The following is a 19,049-nucleotide window of genomic DNA, read 5'->3' as shown; positions in this document are numbered from 1 at the left end:
AGTACCCGTCGTTTCTCAATCTTAACTCGAGCGAAATCCCAGAAACTCGTTCACATTACGGAACCACTTGGAAGCGTGCAATCCAAACACGAAAACAGATCCGCCAGATTGACACACTTTCTCATCTCTCTAAATCGAAAGACGCATCCTGACGAATTACGTCCCCTTAAAGTCTGCCGATTGTGAGAAAAGTATCATTCGGTGTCGTTCCATTGTAAGACAAGACTTTTAATAAATTTCACGCTAGATTAAATCGTTAAATCGATCGTTTCCCCGATTTTTGAGCTTTCGATCTTGGTTGCTAGCGATGGTTCAATTGGTTGGGATCGAGTTCGTCGCGAGTACTTTTCGTAAATTTAAATCAAACGCGAAAGATTCACTTTGCTTTGTCTCGAATTAGTATTCATGAGGATGCGAAAGTGAATTTGAAATTCAACGAGATTCATTTTTTTAATTTTAAATGTCTGGAAGAATACATCTCGAAAATAATTCTCAAATTTATATTCATTATTTCTTAATATATAGAAAATTTGTTAACTAAATTTTTTTAAATGAATTCAAAATCTGATACGTTTACTCTTTCTTTCATTTTCCTAATTTGCGACTTCACACGATTCCAAACAAAAGAACCAGCGAAGACAGAACGATTCTTCTGATCAAAAAAAATTCTTACTCATCGTGCCATATGGTTACACATGGAAGCAAAACCTTAAACAAAGCATAAACCTTTCCACATCTCCAAGAAAGGAGATTCAAACGTACAGTCGTCTCGGGAAATAAGTTGTCTTCCGTCAAGTTATCCATATTTGTTTCGTCATTTGTAGAGCAGAGCAGGAAAACTAAACTAACTAACCTTCTCTCTACTTGAAAAAAGTCTCGCGGGACGGCAGAGGAGCAAGAGGAGTTGTCCTTCGCTAGGATCATTTATCCCCACCTCAGACGCTTTGTTGACAAACCTGACACCACACGCTACATAAAAGTAGAAGGGCCACAATTCTTATACTCAGAAACGAAAATATTATTTTCATTGGTGAAGTTATAGGATAACCGTCCAAGACTGGAAGTTGAAATATTTTCGAAACTGTTAATTATTATTATTTCAATTATTCGAATATAAAATTACATAATATATATTAAACTATAATTAGCCTATACGTATTATGAGAAAATTTTTATATTCATATCGATACGTTACAATTCTTTGGATTCTAATGCCTCCATCAATGCGTAAGTTTCGATACAGATCGTCGTTTTGGATATTTTTCTAATAACTTGCTTGGAGTTACGATTCCAAACGTTCGTTGAGCGATCTTTTCAAATATTATAGTCGTCTAGAAACGTGTACTGGTCACTGCTGAAAAAAAGTCTCGCGGGACGGCACAGGGGCAAGAGGGGTTGTCCTTCGCTAGGACCATTTATCCCCACCTCAGACGCTTTGTTGACAAACTGGACACCACACGCTACATAAAAGTAGAAGAGTCACAATTCTAATACTCAGAAACGAAAATATTATTTTCATTGGTGAAATTACGTTATAGGATAACCGTCCAAGACTGGAAGCTGAAATATTTTCGAAACTGTTAATTATCTCAACTACTCGAATACAAAATTACATTTATAAATTAAACTGTCTTTGCAATTCGTAATTAACTTTAACACATATGAGAAATAACATTTTTATATACGTTAGAATTTTCTGGATTCTATGAGTAAGCTAATGCATCGAGGTTCAAATACAAATTATCATTTTGGATTAATATATAAGCACTTCCTTTCAAATTAACCAATCAGACCCGCATTCCTTCCACCAGTATGTTTAGATTTAAAATGAGACAATAAATCTTCTAAAAAGATTAGTAAACAAGAATCTTAACAAAACAATTACATTAAATTAAATACTCGACACGAGAAAATTCCAAAAATCGAATTTATCCAAAACTAAAATTTCTAAGACAACTCGAAAACAGTTCGATCTGACGCAACGCATAGAAACTGGACAGAGTACGTACCAAAGAAATTCCTGTATTCGTAAAAATTCGCGACGACAAAGTAACCACCGCTTAGAAAGAGAGAGAGAGAGAGACTTCCGTTTCCGCCACCACCTTCTGAAAAGCATCGAGAAAGCCGGAGAATAATCTTAACCGCCATCCCTCTTTAACTTCCCCCCCACGAAACTCGGAATCAAAGCTGGAACCTATAAAACGGTGGATGCGGCGGAATTGCCTCGAGAAGCGGCCTACTTCCGGTGGCGAACGGAAGGAAAAGTTGGGCGCAATGAACGTAACGGGGCTCCTTGAACGAAAATGGTTTTTCAGAAAACGCAGCGGACCGAATCGCGAGTACAGGATCGTCCAAAACGAGAGCCACGTTTTTTTTGAAATGAAATGTAAATCGCATCTTCTCCTTCTTTGTTTCTAGTACAAAAGTTCTAATTAGCTTGAACGAAGGGATTGTGCAAATTGATTGTTATATATAAAATATGAATCGAGTGCTTTGGGATCTTTTTATTTTAAGAGAGATCGTCCAAATGGAATGGCACGTTTTTAAATAAAATTGTCCGAGGTATTTCTTCGGATTTATTTTTAACAGAGAGTTTAATTATCTTGAAGCAAATAGTAAATATATGGAATGGTAAAAATTGGCTGTCACATTTTTAAACCTAAAATATAAATCGAGGATCAGCAAGAGAGGCGTAGAGGCTTTAACTTTGACAGCTTTTTACGAGATGTAACAAATAAATAAAAATTGTACATTATTCGATGCGAATCCAACGAACGAATTATTGCAAGATACGAAGCTGAATTCAATACTTGAATCAATAATTGTGCACGGTTAACGAAAAAAGAAGCATGTAATTCCAGATTTTAAAAAACTCAATTATTAAAAAAATATGTTTTATAATCGAAAACCACAAATTTATAAAATATATATTTTTTTATAATTCGATCAAAAGAGAAGCTATCCTCGAACGCCCTCGATTATTCCCCTCATTTTAACATAAATATCCAATCCATACAAAAAGATTTTCCAGAAAACGCTCGCAACTCGTTCGAAATATTAAGAGAGACGCGGGTTTTCCTTGACCCAGCGCGCAAACACCATTCACTGGGAAGCGCGCAATCCACACACACACACACACACACACACACGCAAGAATCGGGGAACCGTGAAATTTCGCCCTTTCCCTTCGATCCGCGCACGATAACTTCCGGTTTTCGTAACCTACCGCAAAAACCTTTTGTGTTTTCTTATCTGACCAAGGATCTCCGCTGCGCCAATTAAAAAGGGTGGGAGAACTTCTAGATAAAATCTCGCCTTCGCGGCCATATTTATGAATCGGTGAACGGGAACGAGAATTACGCACTCCGACGCTGTGATAGGAATTCCGCGCGAGGACGAGATTAATCGAGTTAATTTTTAGCGGTGGCGAAAAGTGGCAAAGGAGAGGATCATGCGGCGACAGGGGATAAAAATTCATTTTGAGTCAGATGAAAAAATGTATTTCGTTTGATAGAGGTCTGATGAAAAACAACGAACGATTCATTGGATTGGATTGTTATGTAATATACGTTGCAAGGTGCACAATTGTATAGAGGATTTAGTTTCCTTCAGAAGTTGAAGTAGTTCTGTAAATTTGTCGAGATATTCTTGGATATTTCTTTTTTTCAAATTTTGTATCTTTGGAAAAAATTATCTATCCAGTTAATTAATTTAATTTAACGATGCGTAAAGAATATATAAATGTATGATTGAGAAAATAATAATTAGACGTGACAATGATCGATATTTTGATTTTTTAAAAACGGAAGATTGTAGTAAAATTTAATTACTTGTATTTAAATTAAATATTGTTTTTTTTTTGTCAAACATTCCGGTTTCTCTGCTGTATTTAGATATCGCAATAATTTCAGTGATAAATTTACGTGATGTTGGAGATTATTATGTACACGTCAGATAATTACAAAGTATTAAATTGAATAAATATCATATGGAACGATATTAATGATAATTACGCGAAAATTATTGAACACGAACGAAAATATTGCAATTAATTTATAAACAAAAAAAAATGTTTTCAAAATAGTATTAACCGTTTTGTTAATATCGAAGATAAAATATCACCGACTTATTTAAATTTGTGATATTTATGAACTGACTACGAATATTCCAATTTGTTCCAATTGAACACACCAATATATATATATGTATATCCATAGTATCTGTTTGACACTTTTGACACTATTCGTTCATTCCATTTTTTTTTTTTCCATTTGCACAACATGTTAAAAATATACACGAAAAAGTAATACTTTAATGCATCGAATATTCTAAAAACAGATCGGATCAAGTCGATGATTTCCGTATCTGATCGACTATGTTCGGATCCGATCGGAGATTTTCGGATCCGATCGTGACATCCTAGAAGAAAATATGAATTGGATGAAAAAGAATAAAAAATAAAGAAAGAAAGAAAAAATAATAATAAATCAAAGAACGCGATCGATGAAAGAAATCTCACGATTCGAAAGAAAAATTTGACGTGGAGTTTATGTTCCATCTGCGATTTTTATCGATGTAATCGAACGTTAAACTTTGACGATTTATCGTAGCGCGAAAGATTAATTTTTTTTTCCCCTCCCTCGATTTTATAAAGGAGCGACACAAATTCCGATTTCGATAAATTTTTACGGTGATTTTATTGCGCATATTGTTGTAAACGTTACACATCAAAACGTCCTTCGAAACAGAACGTTAAATAATAGAATTTAAGATTTATTTTTCAATCGCTGTAGCACTGCGAGGCAGAAAAAAAAAATATATATATATATATAAATCTCGAAAAGTAAGTACGTACATACATATCACAATCTTTGAAAGATTTCAAACACGGGAATATTAATCTGAGAACGATAAGCAGTTCTTCCATTACCATTCCCACCAAAATTGAACAAGACACCGGACTCGGCCAAGACATACATACCATTCCATCAAATCAGAGGAGAAGAAAGAAAGGTGAAAAGGTACTCGGCAAAATAATGAAGTGTTTGCACACGCGTATGCCGGGTAAAGCGCACAAAGTAACTCCTTTATCACGGGGTTAACGTGGTAAATGAATAAAACTGTAATCTTCAGTTCTCGCTCGGTAAGGTAGAGTAGTAGACGCGCGAGGAAAAGGATCCGAGGCGAGAGATGGAGGGGGGATGTGTGCAAAGAACTGCGAGGCAAGAAAGTCCCGAGTATACCTTGAGAAGGAAGAACTGATCAAGGAAAAGTAAAAAAAAAAAAAAAAAAAAAAAAAGAGAGAAGGGAGAAGAGTAAGGAAGCGGAGAATGGAATCAGAGAAACAAAGGTAAAGGAAGAATGAAAGCGGAAAATAAAAGAAAGAAAAGAAAGTCCCGGCAAGTTCAGATCGATACATCTGCCTTTATCGTGCGCCTGCTCTTCGACTCGATGTGCACACCACGGGCAAAGTGCAAGCTGCGCTTCCACGAGTCGATCCCACGATCCTCGATTCTAATCTCGGACGACTTTCACCCCTTCCTTCTCTGCCGCTTCCCTTATAACGTCTTCTTTGCACGATCGCGCTTACGAGAAACGTTATTCGATTGATGAGAAAATCGCACGGATTTTTCAGTATCGGTTATCCGTGTCTCTTTTATCAATCGTTGTTGAAATAAATATTTTCGTATGTAGTAACGTGTTTAAAGTGTATTATAAGTTTTTTATGATGGTATGAAAAGTAATAAAAAATTACCAATGTTAAATAGCATAACCAAAAGTTAAGGTTATGTTTTACGTCAAACGTCTTTCAAAACGTATAATGTTTTAATGTTTTAATGATCAAAAATTTACAAACGTCATAAATTAAAAATTCTTTGCAAGAGATTAATTAGTAATCGAGAAACGAATGATCGAATTAATGGAATTAATGGAATAATATTAACTCGTTAAATAACTCGTATTTTTCAAATATTAATCATTGTTTCAATTTCACGCGTGACAGTATCTTAAAGTCTTATTTACCTCATATCGAGTTTCGACTATTTTTGATTTTTTTTCTTTCAGCAAACGATTTCGTTTATTTCGATTGGAAGGAATCGGCGATACACGTGAACACGTGCTCGTCTCCTTGAAAACTCGTGTCTAGTGAAATTTTCATTACTAAAAAAGGTAGTCGAGCATCCGTAAGCTGCCACGTACGTTCTAATCCCATGATCCCCCCTGGTCAATTTCCTGACAACGGTGTACCATCTTCGTTGTCCTAGATTTACGATGAAATGCTAAATAAAAAGTTTTTCTGCGTTCTTTCCCCGTCGTGTGTCCTACATCAATTCGATTGCTTCGAGCTTTTAGCAAATACGTACGGTTTAATCCGTTTTTTTTTTCTTTCTTTCTCCTTTCTCTTTTTTTCAAACGAAGAAATAGATGTATCCGCTATAAATGATAACGTTGATTTCTGACAACAGATGTCTCTGTGCGAGGTAAATATATATACATATATAGAACGTAATTCCAGCAATATTCGTGACTACATTTTAAATTTTCCACCGTGAATTGTATGCACGAATGCAAATTCAGATTTGAACTCGTTACATTTTCTCATTTAACTTGGATTAAAGTTGTTCCAACTTGGCGTAACGAAATATTATTAAGGATTAAATTGAGATCAAGAATTAAACCTTTTTAAACGACATACATCCTTCTCCGACCATTTTAAAAATTGAAAAATAAAAAAAAAATATATCCGTAAAAAACAAATAAATAATTAAACTCGAAGAAAACGCTTCGAAATTTATCTCTGAGGGAATAAAAAGTTGGAATTATATTTTAAACGAAAGTAAGAAATAAAACAAATTTTCAATTTTCATATAATTAATTTAATCGTGAAAACGTTTAACGGTTTCAAATTTTACGAATTAATTCCTTATTTAAATTCTAACGTCAAAAAAATTTCCCTCGATGGGGATGCGACAAATTCTTAAAAAAATAAAAAAAGAAACCGCAATGGAAATAGCGAAGATGAGGAGGATACATTTGGCAAAACTGTATCGACGAAATAACGAATCGACGCACGGAAATGAATTTTTGCTTTATATCGGCGAAGATACGCGGGCCGGAAAATTCGAGGAATGGCAACATCCGCGCTACTTCCGGCTCAACTTTCCGACCTCGTGCTTAAAACCGCGTCTGCGATCCCCTCTCGGCCGCAAAACTCGATTGCAACTCGAAAACTTGGGTGGTACTATAAAGCGCGATGGAAAGGAGAGAAGAGTGCTGTTGGAGTGTATATACGATGTGCAAATGTCGTAACTTGTTGCGTAATATTGGAAATACTTTGGATTTGATATTCTTGCGGATGAGCAAGATTAACGTTTAACGAAAAACGGGAATCGAAGGGGGAAAGAAGGTGAAAATATTGGAGGAATTTTTTTAAAGATATTTTATCTCATCGACGGTTATTTATTATTTCTCGTGGAAATCGAGTATATATATATATATATATGTGAAAAATTGAGCCGTCTTTGGTTTAAAAATCGAGGGATTCACTTTTATAGATGTCAAAGATCGGACAAGGTATGAAAAAGTAAAGAATATGGCCTAGTTAGGGCTCAAATTCCTGTCGAATCAAATAAGAAGATCGGATATAGCCGACGAAACTTTCAAACTGTCCAATCGATTTATGGGATTCCGATATTATGAGAGCGGAGGACAAGAAGTAAACGAGAGAAATAAAAAAAACAAGAGAGAGGGGGACGTTGGATATCTGTAACTTCAAATCGGCAACGATAAATTTAGATCGAATATTATTGGTCGAAAAAGGTTGAAAAATATTGGTAAAAAAAAAATATTAATATTGATACAAGAGTTAAATAGGAAAAATAAATTTCGCTTGGATATACAAAAATTTGTTGTCCGATAAAACCTATAGAAATATCTATAATACGTATAAATTTTTCGAATTTCATTAAGCCATATCTCGATCGCGTAAAAGTCGAAAGGGAGGAGATCGATTACAGGTCGGCTAATAAACGACTTTGCGAAACGTCGCAGAAGCGTGAAATATTTCGTTCGAAATAATTCGAGTAACGTTTGTATCGGAAACTTTGGTGGAAAATTCTCGTTAAGCCAAATAATATCGAGATATACGACGTAAGGGACATAATTTATTAAATTTATGAATCAAGATCTTTGATATATTCATTTTATTCTCTCAAATTTGTTCCTATTAACACTAGGATGACGCAATAATAACGCCACGTGACTACTAATAAATACTTTCAATACCTAATACTTTAATCATTCATTTATTTATTAATTATTTTAATTACTTACCACTTCTGTTTCTTCACGTTTCAAACATTCAAATCGCATTTTTTATTATATTTTTCTTACGAAATGTTGAAAAGCCAATCACCATTATAATTACACATTTAAGAAATAAAAACAGGATAGGCAAAACTAATTATTTTATCGAAAAAAAAAATAACGATGTTACGATCGTGCGAGAAGCGTGTCTGGCCACGAGGACAAATGTCGAGATTACGTAGATTATCGTTTGGCCAACTTGGAATTCGCACGGATACCCTTAACACCCCTCGAATATGTGCCGCGTTAAATCCATCCATCTATGTAACTTGGAATGCTGGACAGACCCGCACCCTTTATGTATACACGATTCTACGCGGCTGCGATCACGAACGCGTTGATTATCCGGGACTACGGTAGAGACAGTTATGCCAGTTACCTGCGATCTCACGCCTAAGTACAAGCATACAACCAAGTCCCCCTGATTGCGCGTACAAAGCAGCCGAGCTATTGCGAGTCGACATTGACGATTACCTTGACACTCTCTGAACGTCGAAAGGGTTTCGTTTAACCGTGATTGTAGCGGTAGTTACGATTGACGATGAAATGGTTTTCTCCGAAATGAAGAACGTGCATTCATAATAGCGCCTTGTTTAAAGTTGGAAAAGTCTTAAAATTAGTGGAGTGATGTGGTTTGAATTTGCTTTGAAATTGGAAAAAAATATGAATATATTTAAAGATAATTGAAAAAATTAATGATATTAAGAGCGTAATAATTAATGGATGAGTTATATTCGCCAAACTTATATAGAAATATCACTAACTACTATCATGTTATTAATAAATTAATTTTAAAATAATTTGACGTTCATGAACATCCGTATGTTGGATATGATTTGAATGAATAACCGCATACAAAATTCAATGCAACATTTTAAACATGACACGTATAACACATTTCTCAAGAGAAGGTGAAAATAATTACAAAAAAATTGCTTTCCATTCACCTTTTGTCAATTTTCATTTTTCATTTCCCCAAGGCAGCCCAAATTTTTCAAAATTTTTAGAATTTAGAGTTTTTGAAATATACACTCTTGTGTCCACGGTAGAAAATATTATTCCGCGTGTCGAAAATCGTTTCGGTATTTTCCATTTCCGTCCGTTGTTCCCGCAGTCAAATTTGCAATTTTGTTGGCAAACGAGTTAAATAGCCAAACGAGCATTTAGAGACGCTTTTCGTGTCCCGTACATCGCATTCTCGTGGATTCCGGGTCGGATGAATCCCGTGGCAATAATTTCCAACAATTACCGGTCGAAATGTGTAACATTTACGCTTCCAAAAATTACATTCAGGATCTAACCAAATTTATGCCGCATTTGTCACTCTGTTTACACAAAATGTGCAATGTTTATCGGTAATAATGTTATTCTCGTTAAAATTCATTAGTATTCACTATCTTGTGAAAAGGAAATAATCGAAAAGGAATAAATCGCTTCTTCGATAATGAAATATCAAGTAATTACGAACATGGTTACTTTTATAATAGAAAAACTGCACCGTATAATGTAAATTTTTAATTCTTTGCATAAAAAGAACTCGCGAAGTACACAGTCAAACGCCATGGCGTTTAAAACTACTTAAAAGCTTCAACAGACTTCGAGCTCTCGAACCGATCATGACCGACTACTGCCGAGCTCATCCGAAGTTAGTCGAGCCTACGAAAGTTATCTCGATCTTGGCCGAATCCTTCCGATTTGTTACGAAGTTCAATTTCCCGAATTATCGTATTCCGCGCACTCAATGGTAGACAAAATTTCAAGCTTTCAACAGTAAATTTCTAAGAATACCACCACATCAGAAACAGATCCATGAATAAAAGCAAGAAGAAAAATCTGTAAGGATTGAGGAAACGTAGTTCCGTCTGGAGCTAGCACCATAGCATTCGGAAAAGGAATGGTCGATCGTTAAAGAAAATCATTTGGAGCTTAACGGAGGAAGAAATCGCAAATTGCTCCGCTCGTTTGCTTCTAGGCGACACGGAGCAAAAAGGCCGATTATCAAAACGGTTGAGCCAACCGTTTTATTCGGCATCTGGTCGACGACACAGGTTCGCGACATCCCGCAGGGACGGTTTACGCGCGCAATTACGAATATCGGTGCCGGTTATAAGTTTCTATCGTGATCGAGTATCGGTGATCAAAACCATTACGGTAAATTGAGAACGGGCCAGGCTCCGCTGTAATTCCGATGGATCGATTTCGTTCGTTATCCGTGTCGCGGTCATTACCCTACGGGAGAAAGAATCGCCTCGCGCGATCCCATATCGCGTGATTGCTTCTCGACGAGCGGAGATACTTCGATTATTGGATTAAATCACGTTGTAACGCGTTTCGAGAGAGAGATTTCGAGGACTTGAGTACCGTTTATTGCGGGATTTACACGATTAATATGTTCCCTCCTCTTACGTACTTTTTCTTTTATTCTGCCTTTGTATCTTTCATTTGCTGTTTGCAGCTTTCTTTTTTAAATTTTAAATTATTCGTTAACCAAACACACTAATAAAACAAATCGACAAAAACTACAATTCACAATAAAGAAGGCTATAATATTAAATCTGTATAATATAATGCTTTTATAATAGACCCCAGAAAATATTCAATCATTTTTATATCTCTCGATGGCTGCCGCTTGTCTCTACGAGACATATTGTTTAACTTCTCATTACAGGCTCGGTTGAAAAAAAAAGCGATCTTTTATTATTTTCTTCCAACAACTTTTTTCCCGTTTGATGAATTAATTTTTCAAATCGAATTCCATAGTAATTTCTACTCCCACAATTTCTCACGAAGCAAAAAAAAAAAAAAACACACACACACGAAAACATTACGAAAAGAAGACGAAGCATCGGCTCTTGAAAATTTCGAAATCGATAAGATGAATTGCAGAGATGTGAGAAGCTCGGAAACGGCGGAAAGAACAAATGGAAGAGAAAGAGTGGACGAGAAGGAGACGAGAGAGGCACACGACTTCTTCTAAACCCATTCCATCCGACAAATTTATGCGAGCCTTGGCACCGATTCACAGCCCTCGAAGATTATGGCATCGATGCACGGCTACCTAAAGCTTCCTTCCTCGGCCCGCATTTCTTTACACGTTTCACTACATCACGCACAAATGTCCCTTTCCTGTACAGGACACACTTGGCAACCAACTGAATGAAACGATACGGTTAGCGGCATGATTTACGAATACTTGGATACAAATCATATTGCTGGCTGCCATGTTGCGCACATATTGCGACCTAACCTATAAAATGAAAAGTTTTGCGCGACGAGTTGTGAAGGGACGACAATGACGATAAGAAATTTTTTAACCTTTTTTCGTTAAATAATATTTTAGAATTCGTTTTTAACCTAAATTTAATATAACCTAAATTTTAATAATAACCTAAATTTTGTTGAATCTAGACAGACTGGAAATATCATTTCTCTACGAAATATCGTTAAGTTAAAGATCCTGTTAGACAATTCTATAATTGGAAAAATAATTATTTAACTTTATTAATATGTCGCCCACAACGACCAGTGGACGACAATGACGAATAATAAGAAATTTTTGAACGTATTTTGGTGAACGTTAAATAATATTCCGCGATTATATTTAATTGGTGAAGAATTTTAGAATTCGTTTCTAACCTAAATTTTAACGCAAGTGTTGAATCTAGATAGAGTGGAAATATCATTTCTCTACGAAATATCATTATTTAGCTTTTCTTATATCTTACACTTGTTATTTTTCCTTCGAGCAAAGTTTCGATTTCGTATAAAGATTGAAGAATCGCTTAAGAAATTAAAAATCGGAGAAAATTTTGATTATTAACCCGAGGATTAATAGGCTGCCAATAAACAGGATATTTATCGACTGGGTCGCGCACCTGGGTTATTATACATTCGCGCATAATAAATCGAGACGAAAATACGATTCAAAGTCGATTGCATTAAACAATTGATTACAAGTACAAGTCTGCCGATAAATAAAGTGTTTCGACATGTATAAAATCGTCGTCTGCTACCGTTATATATATATATATATATATATATATATATATATATATATATAAGTACAATTTCAAATCTGTTCCAATTCTAGTTCGCGATTGTAAGTTGTTTCCTTTGTAGCGTTGAGAGCGTCTGATATTGCTTCTACACTACATCTGACAGGACTAGTGTCTTTTGTTTCGGATCTTCCCGAGATCCTGTACAGAAGATCTCTCTACAGCCTGACACGGTTTGTATTGAATATTACGCTGCAGGATCTGCATTGTTCCGCGCCTATTCCAGCTTCAATATGTTAACTCGTAATGTCAGCCTTTTGTCAAAAATTCTTTGTTCTCTCGTCGAATCGGATTCCAAATGTAATAACACCGATGTTTCCAACGATTATATCAGAGAAGAAACATCGTGTCGAGAAGAATTAAAATTTCCAACTGGATATTGCAGGTCAAGCTTAAAAACCAAGATAAAATTAACGTGATCTTCATTTCGAATTTCTAACATTGTTTCACATTTTTTGCATTTTTATTCTAATGCTATCTTAAAAACGATTGCTTCGTTTGTAAAGCAAATCCACCAGCAATTTCCTAATCACCTTTTTTTTTTTTGGTTCGACCATTGTATAGAATATATATTTTTTTAAATAAAAGTTGCTTTCTCGCTACTGCTATTTCATCTACGTTAGTTTCGAAATGAACTCGTTCGAATTTTTCGTTGAATCGAAAGTTATAGATCGAGCCATTCCCCCATCGTGAATGCATGTTAATATGCTTTTAACGAATAATATCGTTGCCGGCCGTGTTTATAAGCAAAAACTGTATAGTACAAGTTAAATTATGCGAGATATAACGTATATTGTTATTAAGGAAATTAGTGCACACGGTTCATGCCCTCGCTGGAAAGTACGAAATATATATTCGGATGTTCCTATGAATAACACCACTTTCGCGTCGTATAAATCCAGCGAATTAACTTAGTGAAAAGTGAGCGGGCAACAAAGCGGTCCTCCGTTTAATATCTTTCTTAAAATTTATCCGCGTGGATATTCCTTGTTGTTCGTGAAGATGTGAAATTTTCCAAAAACAATTGTGACAAATCTCAGCTCGGAATCCATGATAATAATTTAAATTCCACGTAAAAATTGTATTATAATTGGAAATTTCTTATTTAATTAATAACAATATAATAATAAAAAAAATAACACGTGGATATTCTTTGTTGTCCACGAATAGGTGTTTTCAATTTTCCAAAAACAAATAAATCTCGAAATCCATAATAATAATTTAAATTCCACGTAATTTTCTTATTTAATTAATTAGAAATATAAAAACTAATGATTGTGAGGTCACTTTTCGTGCCATCTGATCTTGATAACGCTATTAATTAATAACAATCCACTTGGATATTCCTTGTTGTTCACGAAGATGTGAAATTTTCCAAAAACAATTGTGACAAATCTCAGCTGAGAAATCACATCCATAATAATAACTAAAATTCCAATAAAAATTGTATTATAATTGGAGATTTCTTATTTAATAAGAAAAGTACTTCTTATTTAATAAAAAAAAGTAATTAATAACAATCACGGGGGAGGGGGGGAGAGAGAAGGAAGTAGAAAAAAAAAAAAAAAAAAGAAAAATCGAGCTTACTTGTTATTCGTTCCTATTCGTCATCCTATTCGTTAAAATACGATAAATTGATTAATGGACGAAGAGAAAAGCGACAACTGACGCAGCTACTAGTTATGAAATCACGTAATGCTACTACGTGGTAACGACTAATGCGTGGACATTAATCAGATTATGTTATCGACATGTGGCAGACGCACATACGACCCTTATTGTTTCCGGCAAACTTTTCCTCCATATTGTTATTTATTCCCTGTAATCGTTTATTATCGGATAATATCTATAATCACGCGCAGAGACGTTCGATTGTTTGTTAATCCTGATACATTTTTTTTATCTTCTATTGCTAAAATATATATATATATATATTTAATTTTGAAATGACGAATGATTTTTATTTATTTATATATTCGTTCATCGCGAGAATATATCGGAAATGTTCAACGTGAAATTCGTGGATTAAAAAAAATATTGGAGATTCGTATCTGGAAGGAGATTTCAAGCAACGTTCTCCTTTGCACAAATTTTCGTTCAGGCTTTGTTGACGAGTTATTAAGAAAAATAACACTGGCCAATCACGGAGCGCGTAGCCGCGACAGCGTAGCGTTGGCTATGTGCTGCCGATGAGCACAACGAACAAATTTGAGCAACGTATCTCGAAGAAAGTGTGTTGAGTATAATTAAATATTTTCATGGATAAAAAATTATGAATACGAACGATGAATAAATAAATAAATATAATATTTAAGAAATTTTCTTCGAGATATGTTGCTTGGACTCGTTTGTTGTTTGGACTTGTGCTCGGTCGGCGGCACACTGGCTAATGACGCGGCTCCACTAAGCCACGCGCTCCACGTGATTGGTCAGTGTTTTTTGTTGGTTGATTCGTCAAAAAATTCGTAACGAAAGGAAAATTACTTGAGAAATTTCCATTTCATTTTTGGAAACTGTGTGTGTAATCCTCTAAAAAATTTTTTTAACTAAATAATAAAATTAATGTTAATTTAAAAATTTATGTAATTTCCCATTATTTCAATCGTACATGGAATACAATAAGAGAAAGTCATATTCCATAAAAGTCATCGTAAATAAAACGATTTCTTTAAATTATTCACGAGTTATGGATAAATTTATTCTTAGATTCAAAAATATATATATATATTTATGATGATTTCTAAACTAGGAAATAGACGGTTGCGTGGCAATGAGATATGTGATAACAAATGTGAAACGTATATTGATCATATCGATAATTTTTATTGTCATTATCATTCAATTGGTCGATAAAGAATAATCCTCGAATTTTCACCTATAAGCTAGATTTATTTAGAATCGATATATTTAGTACGTGTATCATGTAGATGTGACTGGAAATTATATGGAACATCTGGCACAAGTACTTGCCAAAATTTCCTTAATTCTAACTTTGAATATATTTGACTAGTCTCGAACGATTGCAACCAGATGACTCATTAATTCCTACTTTCTCGCAAATCTTCGCTTTCATTCTAATATCTGGTACAGAATCCTTTTCGGAAATAATAAATAATGGGTCAAAATGAAAAAAGATCGTACAAACGTAATTCCTAATACTTCTAATAGAAAACAATATATCGAGCAGCTAATTCTTTCTATTTACTCAAAATTTCGCGATTCTTTATAGAAATATTCCAATTTACATTTATTGATGACATTTCTCACTCTTAAAAAAAAAAAAAAAAAAAAAAAAAGAGTTTATTTCCAATACAAACACGTTGATATCATTAAGAAACGAGAATAAATCGATGAAACATCGTATCGCAAACTCTTTGGCAAAGGAACTGCTTGTTTGATCGAGTAAGTGGCTAATTGATTCCAAATAAAAGTAGATACCATCAACACCAATCGCAATTATCCCAACGTTTATTACCCCCTTGTAACAATAAACCGTGGTTTCACGAGCAAGTATAATTTATCCTGGAGAAGTGCAAACACGATGCTCCGATAACCGGTTTATCAGAAAATTGACTTCCATACAATCGACGATTCCTGGGTGTGTTCTCGTTTTCTATTGCTTTCCATTATTCAAAACAGTCCCCGTTGTCAGTTTGCGTGCACGCGTTTTAAATTGCAGCTAACCGAGCAAGAGTACACCGTACTCCTCAACAACTGTATACGGTGTGTTATTTCGTAAGCTCCGTAAGGAACCACCAAGGATAATCTTTCTTCTTTCCTCCTCCTCCTTTCTCTTTCTATCTTCCATGTCCCCCTATTTCTTTTCCTCGTTCTCGTTTCTCTCTCCTCTTCCACTTTTTTTCTCTTCCCTTATCTCTCCCGTTTCTTTCCACCTTCTCCTTTTATTTTATACGACTCAACCTCACCTCTCTCTCTCTCTCTTTCCCCTTCTTTCTTACTCGGCCAGGAGGCACGTGGTTTACCCCCACTACTCGCCTTGGAACACCCAACACAACTCTTCGTTCCAATTCGCTCGCGGTGGAGTTACACGGAGTTATTCTAGAATGATAATTACTCGCTTATAATGTCAATAAGATTCGTGTGACGACATGAATGTCGTCGATAATCATTCCGTGCTCATCACCTCGCAATGGAAACGCATCAGAGAGAGAAAGAAAAAGATCAAGTTGCGATGGCAATTCACCGGTAAATAGTTATATTTTGAATCCTATCACGTTCGGTTGGTATCCGTCCAACAAGGCAGATGCTGTTATGGGTCACGGTGAACGAGCACCACGAACCAAATCTTTTATACACTTTTCGTATACGAATTTCACGAGCTCGGCGAGCCGTATTTTATCAAGAGACGAGATTATACCCGTTCGTTCCCTTACCTGCTGCTCTGTGTTCCCGGGAGCGTGAATTCCTTTGCTACGTCAAAAATCGTGAATCATGTTCGACTCGAGAAATCGCGTATCGCGTCGCGACGATATATAATTTTTCATTGAAATTTTTCCGATCAACTCGATTCCCGTTGTAATAAATCCTTCGATTTCCATTAGTCGAGTGAAAACTATTAACGTTCGAGAAATAAAACGATTTATTTTAGTTCGAAAAAAAAAAAAAAAAAAATCACAATAAGAAATCAAGATAAGCCTGTACACATCACGTGGATATTATTAATGTTATTATGTAACGCGGATAAAGTCATTAATTTTCTTTCCGTTGAAATTATGATTAATCCCAACGATTTCCTTTCTTTAAAAAAATGAAAATGAAGATTGAATCGCGGAAGATTGAAAAAAAATTGGTTATCGGTGTAAATTAATAAAGCGATGCACGTGCACGAGAGGCGCACGTACGTAGCGATCGAACAAGAAGCATCGGTGTGTAAAAACCATGATTCAGATTGCAGGAAACCGGTAATTGCGGGGCCCATTTCATCGCGTTTACACGTTTTCGAAGAGTGGGGCGCTGTATGAAAGCAGCGGGCGAAGCTTGCTCGTATGCATATAAACGAGAAGCACGCGTTTCGAACAAAAGAGAAAACACGGGAGAAAGCAACGTGGTGTAAAGGGATAGAGGAGGATTGCCAATTATAATTATGTTTTTTATCGTGTTTTATATCTATATTATTGTAATGTGTATACCAAATTGAAATATACGCTCATCGCGTGAAATTAACATTTAGAATTATTATTACCAAATTAAAAATGTTCGTTTCAAATTTACTTTTACGATTTATATCCGTGATGTGTTTATCCGCGAAACATTCGTTTCGAGCGGTCAATACAAATGTAAAAATTGGTGATGCAAAAATGTCGGTTGAGGCTTATTTATCAAGTTGTTAACGCGGTTTAAGTTATTATTTCAATCTGCTTCCAAAATCCTTCTTCAAATATGTCGAATGTTATCGTATAATAATTACACCCTGTATCTATAATTTCCATTGTCTTTTTTCAAATTACTTTTGAAAACTTGATATAAGTTTTTTATAATAAGTTTTTACAATACTTATTTTCCAAATTAAACTAAAAATATCATTACAAGATAGTCCATATACGCAGATAGCCTGGCCACTATGGACTCGATAAGTATAGATTGCTCAACGCTGTGCACATATATCGCCATTATAATTTGCGCGCAATTATTATTCTAGTGTTGCATAATGTATCGCGGGTAGCTACGTGTCTGTGAAAGAGATTGTAATTGTTGGAGAGGAGAAAAAGCAATAAGTATGTTGCAATTTGTGCTGCGCTATATGGAACTAAAAATGGCACTTTTGCAAACGTGCACGATGGTGTGTGTGTGTGTGTGTGTGTGTGTGTGTGTGTGTGTGTGTGTGTGTGTGTGTGTGTGTGTGTGTGTGTGTGTGTGTGTGTGTGTGTGTGTGTGTGTGTGTGTGTAAAGTGTACGTGCACGAACAAAATTTCGTAGAAGAGGAGAGTTAAAAGGGTGGCTACCGATAAATCGATAACAGATCGTTAACAAATGGTATGCAATTCATTCTGGCGTTCCACCTCGAAAAAATCAATTGCGTTTTACGGGGTAAATGTAAAATTCCGTAATTAAGGAGTGTGTACGTGCTAAAAGTGCCTTTACTATTTCACTTGCCACGTTGAAAAACGGTTAAAAATAAATTTCACTTATTTTCTTTCACAATTTTGTACCGTTGAAATATCGTTTCTATTATAAAATATGAAATTAAATATGTAATATGAATTCTGTTTAAAAAAAAAAAAAAAGAAAAAAAAAAGAAAAAGAAAAGGTGACAATACCTTTATGAAATTTGTCAATGATACGATGAAATAAGATTTTATTGTAAATAAAGCGAGAGAAAATGTATATGGATATTAATGTTATCGAAATTTCAGAGAAACATAACCTTCAAAACAGCTGAAATAATATACAGACAATATAAATCTAAATTAATTATTTCCAATTGAAATAATTGAGAAATAATTATGCAAATTATGTAAATTTAATAATAACAGTAAAAAAAAAATCAAAATGTATGTAGCCAAAGTTATTCAAATTTTATTATTTTATATAATTCATCTCGTAAACAAAATACTACGATATTCAAATATAACGCAACTATTATATCATAATATATTTATGCTAATT

The 19,049-nt window shown here is 34.8% G+C and overlaps 1 protein-coding gene and 1 long non-coding RNA gene across 13 annotated transcripts in view; one reads left to right on the top strand and one right to left on the bottom strand.

Annotated features, from left to right (window-relative positions):
• Positions 1-19,049, bottom strand: part of LOC147656818 (furin-like) — a 292,983-nt gene that overhangs the window by 241,077 nt on the left and 32,857 nt on the right. The window lies entirely within an intron of this gene.
• Positions 15,953-17,606, top strand: LOC147656820 (uncharacterized). Its single transcript, XR_015293695.1, has 2 exons — positions 15,953-16,628; positions 17,331-17,606. It is a non-coding gene; the product is annotated as an uncharacterized LOC147656820 (long non-coding RNA).

The sequence above is a fragment of the Apis florea genome, unplaced genomic scaffold (assembly GCF_048593485.1).
Source record: "Apis florea isolate Af1SG1 unplaced genomic scaffold, ASM4859348v1 contig_3496_pilon, whole genome shotgun sequence".
NCBI lineage: Eukaryota > Metazoa > Arthropoda > Insecta > Hymenoptera > Apidae > Apis > Apis florea.
Note: the sequence above shows the minus strand (reverse complement) of the source record. Positions and strands in the feature narration are given on the sequence as shown.